A 10,590-nucleotide genomic window follows, 5' to 3' on the forward strand; every position below is an offset into this window, starting at 1 on the left:
TATAGTGGCCGTGTAGGGGCCATATACTCATATAGTGGCCGTATAGAGGCCGTATAAAGGCCATATAGAGGCTGTATAAAGGCCGTATAGTGGTCGTGTAGGGGCCATATAGTGGCCGTATAAAGGCCGTATAAAGGCCATATAGAGGCCGTATAGCGGCCATATAGTGGCCGTATTATCAATTATATAGAGGCCAAACCTAATCGCCCAATTTCCCATCGTCACGTATCTTCTTTTCTTTTTTAGGCAGTATGGCTTTGTTGGTATCAGCAATCGCCTAGTTCCGTAACCTCACTCTCATCGGTTTGCTCGCATAGAGCAGAGTACCGATTCTTATAGTTATACTGCATATAATTAGAATGTTTATGAGGGAATATAGACCGAAAACCAAAGGGGCCTTTTTTGGGGGCTTGGAAAACCCCCGTTTTTTTTTTTTTTTGGGGCCGAAAATACCCTTTTGGTTTTGGGGAAAACCTATTTTACGGGTTTTTTTGGGGACAAATTTGTGCCAAAAAACCGTTTTTGGAATTTTAGAGGCCGTATAAACCGGTTTATGGCCCTATTAATAACCCAAACCTAACCCCATTTTCCCCCCCCTTCCACCCCTCCTTCCTTTTCCCTTTTTAAAACAATTTTTGGTTTTGTTTTTTTAAACGCATTCAACCAAAAATGGTAAAATTAATTTCCCGGAAACCTTCCTTTTTCCGGTTTTGGTCGCCAAAAGTGGGGCCCAAAAATTCCAAAGCTTTTTAATTAATAATGGTTTTTTGGAAAACTTTTTCCTTGTTTAAACATTGGAATTAGTCTTTATTTTTAAAAACAATAAAGGGGGAAATTTTGGGAATAGGGGAAATATTTTTGGAAAAAATTAAGGGACCTTGGGCTGTTTGAAAGCTTGGTGCCCTATCTAAAACAAAAAGAGTTTTTTGGGTTTAAAGATTTTTCTTATTTTAAAAAAGGGTTGACATCAGGTCCCCAAAAAAGTAAACAACGATGGAGGGTAACTTTTTCTAAATTTTCGGTTGGGGGTTTAAATTAACTTTTTAAAACCAAAAATAAGATTTTTTTTTGGTTCGCTGGGCCAAACCCAAATCTTTAGGTTCCTTCAAAAGGGATAGGGGAAATTTTTTAAAAAATTTTCCCAAATTTTAAATGGAATAAAGGGGCCCTTTGGGTATAGTCAACCCAAATTAAAATTATAAAATTATTGGTCGGAAACTAAAAGGGGATCTACGGAATTAATTTTATACATTATTTCCCCTTTTTCCCCCCAAAAAATTCGGTTCCCTTTTTAAAATTTGGGTTCCAAACTTTTCAGTTAATATTCCTTTTTTGGGGGCAAGGGGGAAAATAAAAAGGAAAATTAAAAAAAAGGAAATTTTACCGGGGAAATTTATCCAAAATTTGGAAAAATGGTTTTTTCCCCTACCCCCACCCTTGGTTGTATTATTTTTAAATTGCCTTTTCCAAATTCCCCCCGGGGAAACGGCCCCAAATTTCAACATTTTTAAGGGGACTTTTGTTTAACGGTAATTTATTGGCCCCCCCCCCCCCCCCCCCCCCCCCCCCCAGAATAACGGACTCGGGAAATTTCCCAATTCAAAATTTTTTCTCAAATTTTTTCTTTAAAACTTTTTTCCACGTTTTTCATGCTCTGTCCCCTTTTACATTTCCAAATTTTTTTTTAAGTAACATTTTTGGGGCAATATAATTTAAAGTTTTAATTAAGGGAAAAACAATTTTTTTAAAGAAAAAAAAATTCCGAAAAAATTTTCAAAAACCCGGGCCGGAAGGGAAGCAAATTGGGGAAAAAAGCCATTTTTTTCCCGACGGTTCCCTTTTGTAAGGGGGATTAAAATTTACACAGTCTTTTTAATTCAATTTTTTCCTTGTACCAAAAAAAAAAAATTTGTTTCTTTTTTAAAAAATTTTAGGGGGATAAAAGTGAGTTTAACAGGGGGAACATTAAAGATAAAATTTTAAATCCCCAGTTAGGGGGAAAAATAAAAGGAAGAAAAAAATTCCCCGTTTACCCCCTTTAATTACCAATACCCTTACTTTTAAGGAAAGAAAAGGGAAAATCCCCAATTTTTCCCCAAGTAACAAAATTAAAAGTTTTAAATAATTTTTTAAAAAATTTTTTTTTAAAGGAAAAGCGGGGAGCTTTCGGAAAAGGGATACAAAACAAATTTTCCCTTAAGGGGTAAAATTTGTTCAAAGTTTCTTTTGGGTTGGGAAAATTCCCTCCATTTTTTTTGCTTTTTTTGGTTATTTTTTAAAACCGGAAAAAAATTTTTCTTTCGTGGTTTTGGAAGTTGCCCTACCCCCTTTTCCTTAAATTTTTGGTACCCTTTCTCTTAAAAATTTTCCTCCCCCAAAAATTTTTTCCACTTTTGAAACCCTCCTTTGGGGTTTTTAGGGGAATTTTGCGGGGGACCAAAAAAATTTTGGGGAAAACCCTTTTGGGGGAAAAATCCCCACCCTTTAACCCCCTTTTCCCCAATTTAAAAACCCCCAAGTATTCTTTTTAAAAAAAAAAAAAAAAAAAACCAAGCCGGGAATTTTTAATAAAAAAAAAAAGAAAACCCCAATTTTTGGGGAATTTGTTGTTTTACAAAACCCTGTCCGGCGTTTGGCCCCAAAAAGGGTTTTTTTTCCCAAATAACTCTCCGGGAAGTTTTTCCCTTAGCAGGGGGGGTTTGTTGGGAAATTTTCAACGTCCAAAAATTCACCGATCATGATAAATTTTTCATCCCCTTCCAGCAGGGTTTTTTAAAAAATTTTTTAAAAAAATTGGGCAAGCGATTTTGTGGGGGGGAAATTTTGGATTTGAGGCAATTAAACCCGGGTGGGAAATGCTTTTGGGAAAGGGCCCGGTCTGCATTTTGGGCCGTTTGCAAAAAACTTGATTGGGTTCCCAAACCCTGGATGTAATTTTAAAAACGAAAAAGGGGAAAAATATAGATTTTAAATGTAAATGGGGGGGGGAAGGGGGGAGGGGGGTTTTTCGGTTTTTTGAATTTTTTTTAAAAAAAATGTTTTTCGGGAAAACCCACTTTTCTCCCAAAATTTTTTGGATTTGGAAGGTTTCCCCCTTTTAATGGGGATCACGGAAAGGCGGGCCCTTTTCCCTTCCCAAAAACGAGCTCGGAAGGGGAGTTTCCCCTTTGGGGTACGTTTTGGGAAAACTCGGCCCGGAAAAAGTCAACATTTTTTAAAAGTTTTCGGGAAAAACCAACTTTTCACTACATTTCTGCTTCCTTTTTCTTCTCCCGCTTTAAATTGTGTGGAGTAAAGGGGCTTGCGTAAACCTTTATCCCACATGGGCTTTTCATGTAGGGGGGGCCTTCCAATTTATGGGGTTTAACAGTGATGTATTTAAAAAAAAATTTTGAAGGTTCCACCATTAGACTTTAAAAATATCAAAAGCAGGGCTTTGGTTTCGCCCTCCGGGCGGGGTATCCGTGGGGAACCCTGGCTTTTAATCGTTTTAACTTTTTTCAGTGTACCCTTTGATCCCTGAAATCTCGGACACTGCGTATTACGGGGTGACACCAGTATGTTTTTGTTGGGGTTTTTTTTCCCCCCCCCCTTCCGGGGACATAGCAAAACCGCTGGATTTTTCCCTTTTCCCTTTTTTTTTTAAATTCCCGTTAAAATTTTTCCTTTATCTTCGGGTTTGGATCCCAAAGCCTTGCATCGAATTTTGTCCCCCCAGTTCGCCACGGTATCTCTTTTGGGGGGCCCTTTCCTCCCGGGCAACACTAGTTTAGACACGGGGCTAATTGAAAACTTATGGCCCCAGGGTTTTTGTTTCTGTGTCTTTTCCGGGGGTGTGTGTGCTTTTTTGTGCCCCCCTTTCTCTGTGTTCTCGCGCATGCGTCCCCCCTCCTCAGTGGGCTTTTCCCTTTTTGACAACATCACTCCCCAATAAAATTTATGCAAAAAAAATTTATTTTTTCCAACCCATGTTAATATGTTCAAAAAAAAAAAAAAAACTTTGAAATGTAAGGGTTCCCAAATTAAAATTTTAAATGTTTTAAAAAAATTTTGTTTTCGCGGTTAAAATTTTTAACGAAAATTGCATTTCAAGATTTTAGAAAAAAAATTTTTAAAAAAAAGAAATATCCGGAAAAAAACCAAAGGCAAATTTTTTAAAAACCGGAGCCGGAGCCGGAAGGGGTATTAAAAGCCGGAAAATCCGGTCGGTTCCTAGGGGGACATCCTCTCTCTTCTCCTAAAAAGGTTTATGTTTCTTTTTGGGTTTCTTGGCCAAGAACACCCCCTTCTTGCACGTCCACTCTGGGTCACTTGAGGGGTCGATTGCTTTTGTGGGCCCCTTTTTGGCCCCTCAATAGAAACCCACAAGTTTTCCCGTAGTTTTCAGGGGCCCCAAATCACCCCCTCCTCTACCGGCCCAGAGAATTATTCCAAAATTTCAATTGCATTTTTTTTTAAAAAAGCTACCACCAAAACTTAGGGCATGTAATATAGTTGACTTTTTCGGGGGCCTGTGGCCTTTCCAAAAGTTTAACTTTGATATTACACAAAACAACTCTGTGATTAGACCCAAGGGTTAAAAAGATTTGAAAACCCCTTAAAGTGTTTTTTAATGAGTTTTTCCACTTCCCCCGGTATGAGAATATAGTCAATTGACCTTTGTTAAGTGCCCCATCGGAAAAAGGGGGGCCCATTCTTTTTGACCTTTTTTCCTAAAGCAGATTTGGGTTTAATTTCCATTTCCCCACTCCAGGGCAGTGTGCGTTTTCCGATTGGTACGAGTATGAAAGTCCCAAACGGGAATTTTTTCGCTCCCCTTTTCCCAAAGCCGGGCTTTCTTTTCTCCCTCTGTGATAAAGGCAGGTGGTGCGCGGGGCACATCGTTCATACCCTGTCTAAGGGTGTTGGGGCCCCTTCTCCGCATCTTGACAAGGTGCGGGCCTCGGGGGGGGACTTTTAAAGCAGTTATAGTTGTGGTCTGGGTTCGGCCCTTTTTTAAAAGGGGAGATTAGTCAGAAACCCTTTGGGCCTTTGGGTTTAATGAGGGTTGGGCTGTAGGGCTCTTTTTGTCAGCAGAAAGCCAACTCCCCCAGTGGCTGCTATGTTTTTTTCCTCCATGCTAAAAACAGTTACCAAGCTAACCCCCCCTTAAATTTTTCGATCGGGTTTGGCTTTTGGGTAACAACCCCAAGGTTTCCCCATGCCACTCTCGGGAAATGAGTAACGGGGTTCGGCGTTGAAAACCTTCTCTAGCTTTTGGGGAATTTAATTTGCCCCCTTTTTTTCTAGAGTACCTAAATACAAGAAACCAATCCCACCCCCTTTCCTTTTTTTGGTTTTTTTTTTTTTTTTTCCCGGGGGAAGGAGCCGGTTTATCATCTGTCACCCTTTTCCGGGGGTTTTTTAAAAAAAAGTCAGCAAAGTAAAGGCTTTTTCGTCAATTTTTAACCCCCGGCCGGGGGTTTTTTTTTAAAACCCCTCCAAACCCCCAAAACCCTTTTTTTTTTTTTTTCCCCTTTTTGTAGTTTTAAAATTTAAGTTTTTTGAATTTTTGGGGGGTTTTTTAGGGGGCCCCGGGGGGGGGGGGGAAAAAAAAACCCCCCTTTTTTTTTTTAAAAAAAAAAAATTTTTTTTTTAAATTTTTTTTTTTTTTTTTTTTTTTTTTTTTTTTATTTTTTGCCCTTTAATTTTTTTTTTTCCCTTTTTTTTTTTCCCCCCGTCCCTGTCCCTTTTCCCCCGGTTTCCCGTCCCCCCCCCCCTGTCCCCCCCTTCCCCTTCCCTTCCCCCCTTTTCCCTGGCCCCCCTGTCCCTGTCCCCCCTTTTTTGGGCCCCCCCCCCTTTTTCCCCCCCCTTTTTCCCCCCCTTTTTTTTTTTTTTTTTTTTTTTTTTTTCCCCCTTTTTTTTTCCCCCCCCCCCTTTTTTTTTTTTTTTTCCCTTTTTTTTTTTTCCCCCCCCCTTTTTTCCCCCCCTTTTCCCCCCCCTTTTCCCCCCCTTTTTTTTTTTTCCCCCCTTTTTTTTTCCCCCGGGGGGTTTTTTCCCCCCTTTTTTTGGTTTTTTTTTTTTTTTTGCCCCCTTTTTCCCCTTTTTCCCCCCCTTTTTTTGGTTTCCCCCCCTTTTTCCCCCTTTTTTTTTTTTGGCCCTTTTTTTAAAAAATTTTTTTTTTTCCCCCCCCCCCCCCTTTTCCCCCTTTTTTTTGGTTTTTTTTTTTGGGGTTTTTTTTTTTGTTTTCCCTTTCCCCCCCCCCCCCCTTTTTTTTTTTTTTTTTTAAAATTTTTTTTAAACCCTTTTTTTAAATTTTTTTTTTTTTTCCCCCAAAAAAAAAAATTTTTTTTTAAAAAAAAAACCTTTTAATTTAAAAAATTTTTTTAAAATTTTTTTTTTTAAAAAAAATTTAAAAATTTTTTTAATTTTTTTGGGGGGGTTTTCTTTAGGAATTAAGGGCCAAAATTTTTGGCCCTACTTTAAAACCTTTTTTGGAATTTTTTTGGGTTTTTTTAAAAAAATTTTTTTTTTAAAAAAAAGGGAAAAGTTTTCCCAAAAAAAACAAAAAATTTTTTTTTTTTTTAAAAACCCAAAAAGGTTTTTGGGGGGTTTTTTTAAAAAAACCGGGTTTTTTTTAAAAATTTTTTTCCCCCCTTTTTTTTTTAAAAGTTTTTCCCCTTTTTTTGGGGGGGTTAAAAAAAAACCCAAAAATTTTTTTTCCCCTTTTTTCCCGGGGGGTTTGGGGGGAAAAAAAAAAATTTTTTCCCCCCAAAAAACCCTTAAAATTTTTTTAAATTTTTTAAAAAAATTTTTTAGGGAAAAAAAAATTTTTTTTAAAATTTAAATTTTTTGGGTTTTTCCCCTTTTTTTAAAAAAAGGGGGGAAAAAAAAAATTTTTTAAAAAATTTTTTTTGGTTTTCCCTTTGGGAAAAACCCCCAAAAAAAAAACCCCCCCCAAAAAAAGGGGGGTTTTTTTTAAAATTTTTTTTAAAAATTTTTTTTTTTTTTAAATTTTTTTTGGGGTTTAAAATTAAAAAAAAAATTTTTAAAAAAAAAAACCCCCCAAAAAAAAAAAAATTTTTTTCCCCCCCGGGGGGGGGGGGAAAAAAAACCCAAAAAAAAAGGGTTTTTTTAAAATTTTTTTTTTTTTTTTTTTTTAAAAATTTTTTTTTTAGGGTTTTTAAAAATTTTTCCAACCCTTTTGATTTTAATTTTTTTGGGGTTTTTTCCCCCCAAAAAAAAAAAATTTTTTTTTTAAATTTTTAAAATTTTTTTTTGGGGGCCCCCCCTTTTTTTTTTAAAACCCTTTTTGGGGACCCAAATCCCGGGGGGGCCCCCCCCCTTTTTTTTGATTTTTTCCCCCCCTTTTTTGGGGAAATTTGGGGGGGGGGGGGACGGGAGGGGGGGGGGGAAAGGGGGGGGGGAAAGGGGGAAAAAAGGGGGGGGGCCCGGGGGGAGGGGGAAAAAACCGGGGTTGGGGGGGGAAGGGGGGGGGGGAAGGAAAAAAGGGGGGGGGGGAAAAAAAAGGGGGGGGGGGGGAAAGGGCCCCGGGGGGGGGGGGGGAAAAAGGGGGGGGGGGGGGGAAAAGGGGAAAAAGGGGGGGGAAGGGGGGAAAAAAAAAAAGGGGGGGGGGGGCCCCTTTTTTTTTGGGGGGGGGGGGGGGGGGGAAAAAAAGGGGGAAAAAGGGGGGGAAAAAAAGGGGGGGGGAAAAGGGGGGGGGGAAAAAATTAAAGGGGGAAAAAAAAGGGGGAAAAAAAAAAAAAAAAAGGGGGGGGGGGGGGGGGGTAAATTTTAAAAAAAGGGGGGGGAAAAAAAAAAAGGGGGGGGGGGGGGGGGGAAAAAAAAGGGGGGGGAGGGGGAAAAAGGGGGGGGGGGAAAAAAAAAATTTTTTGGGGGGGGGGGAAAAAAGGGGGGGGGGGGGGGGGGAAAAAAAGGGGGGGGGGGGGGGAAAAAATTTTTTTGGGGGGGGGGGGGGGAAAAAAAAGGGGGGGGGGGGGGGGGAAAAAAAAAAAAAAGGGGGGGAAAAAAGGGGGGGGGGGGAGAAAAGGGGGGGGGGGAAAAAAAAGGGGGGGGGGAAAAAAAAAAAAGGGGGGGAAAAAAAAAAAAAGGGGGGGGGGGGGGGGGGGGGGGGGGGGGGGGAAAAAAGGGAAGGGAAAGGGGGAAAAGGGGGGAAAAAGGGGGGGGGGTTTTTAAAGGGGGGGGAAAGGGGGGGGGGAAAAGGGGGGGGGAAAAGGGGGGGGGGGGGGAAAAAGGGGGGGGGGGGAAAAAAAAGGGGGGAAAAAAAAAAGAAAGGGGGGAAAAAGGGGGGAAAAAAGGGGGGGGGGGAAAAGGGGAAAAAAGGGGGGGGGGGGGGAAAAAAAAAGGGGGGTTTTTAAAAAAGGGGGGGAAAAAAAGGGGGGAAAAGGGGGGGGGGGAAAAAGGGGGAAAAAGGGGGGGGGGGGGGGAAAGGGGGGGGGGGAAAAGGGGGGGGGAAAAAAGGGGGGGGGGAAAAAAAAAAAAGGGGGGGGGCCCCCGGGTTTTTTGGGGGGGGGGGGGGAAAAAAAAAAAAAAAGGGGGGGGGGGAAGGGGGAAAAAGGGGGGGGAAAAAAGGGGAGGGGGGAAAAGGGGGGAAAAAGGGGGTTGGGGGAAAAAAAGGGGGGGGGGGGGGGAAAAAAAAAAAGGGGGGGGGGAAAAGGGGGGGGGGGAAAAAGGGAAAAGGGGGGGGGGGAAAGGGGGGGGGGGGAGGGAAAAAAAAGGGGGAAAAAGGGGGGAAAAAAAAAAAAAAAGGGGAAAAAAAAAAAGGGGGGGGGGGGAAAAGGGGAAAAAAAGGGGGGGGGGGGGAAAGGGAAAAAAGGGGGGGGGGAAAGGGGGGAAAAAAGGGGGGAAAAAAAGGGGGGGGGGGGGGGGGGAAAAAAAGGGGGGGGGGGGGGGGGGGGGGGGGGGGGAAAAGGGGGGGGGGGGGGGAAAAAAAAAAAAAGGGGGGGGGGGGGGGAAAAAATTTTTAAAAAAAAAAAATTTTTTTTTTTTTTTTAATTTTTTTTTAAATTTTTTTTTAAAATTTTGGGGGAAAAAAGGGGGGGGGGTTTCCCTTTTCCCCAAAAAGGGTGGAACACAAACCGTGGAGAACTTGTAACACTTCTCCTGCACCCCGGAGGTGCTTATTGTTGGGGGGAAGAATCTTCTTTTTTTGGCTTTGTATTGCAACACCCATAGTTGTCCAGGTAATTCAGTCAGTTTTTATTTGTTTTAACGAGATCGGGTATGTTAATAAAATAGTAGCTCTATTAAATTTTTTATTGATCATTTTCTTCATTAAAAATAAACATATGCGCTGAACCTGTTCTAGATATATTTTGTACAACTAGTTTATTCAAAGTGGGCTGTGTTATCAATATCAACGGTTTGTTACTTTTCTAAGTAAAGTTTTCATTTAAATTGTTTAGCTAAAACACGGCAAACACTGTTAGAAAGATATTGCGATTTATTGACCCAAACATTATATTAAGTAAACGGAGGTTGGACTTCATACGGCTCATGGTCTACTTGTTCAAAGACTTGTGGAACAGGAACACAAACAAGATGGAGAACTTGTACAAATCCTTCTCCAGCTTACGGAGGTGCTAGTTGTTCAGGAGAATCTTCAGACAGTCAAAGCTGCAACACCCATAGCTGTCCAGGTAATTCAATCAGTTTTTATTTATTTAACGAGATCGGGTATGTTAATAAAATAGTAGCTCTATCAAATGTTTTATTGATCATATCCTCATTAAAATACATATGCGCTGAACCTGTCCTAGATATATTTTGCACAACTAGTTTTTTCAAAGTGGGTTGTGTCATAAACGGTTTGTTTCTTTTCTAAGTATAGTTTTTATTCAAAATTGTTTAGCTGAAACACGATCGACAGATACTGTTAGAAAGATATTGTAATTTATCGACCCAAACATTCTATTCAGTAAACGGAGGTTGGAATTCATACGGCTCATGGTCTACCTGTTCAAAGAGTTGCGAATCGGGAACACAAACAAGAAGCAGGACTTGTACAAATCCTTCTCCAGCACACGGAGGTGCAAGTTGTTCAGGATCATCTTCAGACAGTCAAAGCTGCAACACTCGAAGCTGTCCAGGTAATTCAATCAGTTTTTATTTGTTTGAGATCGGGTCTGTTAAGGAAACAGTAGCTCTGTTAAATGTTTTATTGATCATTTTCTTCATTTAAAAAAACATAAGCGCTGAACTTGTCCTAGATAAAGACGATTTATACATGTATTTCGAAAGCTCCTGCTAATACAATCTTTTTGTCTCAACAACAGTTTTTTTCTTTCCTAAAGTATAAAAATTGAGATTTATCTTAAGTTATCTTATTTAGAGATGTAGTAGTAGTAGTAGTAGTAGTAGTAGTAGTAGTAGTAGTAGTAGTAGTAGTAGTAGTAGTAGTAGTAGTAATTTGCCAACCCATCGCGGGTTTACTACTACTACTACTACTACTACTACTACTACTATTACTACTACTACTACTACTACTACTACTACTACTAGTAGTAGTAGTAGTAGTAGTAGTAGTAGTAGTAGTAGTAGTAGTAGTAGTAGTAGTAGTAGTAGTAGTAGTAGTAGTAGTAGTGTGTTTGT

Source organism: Bolinopsis microptera, chromosome 10 (assembly GCF_026151205.1).
Source record: "Bolinopsis microptera isolate Bmic1 chromosome 10, MBARI_Bmic_1.0, whole genome shotgun sequence".
Lineage (NCBI taxonomy): Eukaryota > Metazoa > Ctenophora > Tentaculata > Lobata > Bolinopsidae > Bolinopsis > Bolinopsis microptera.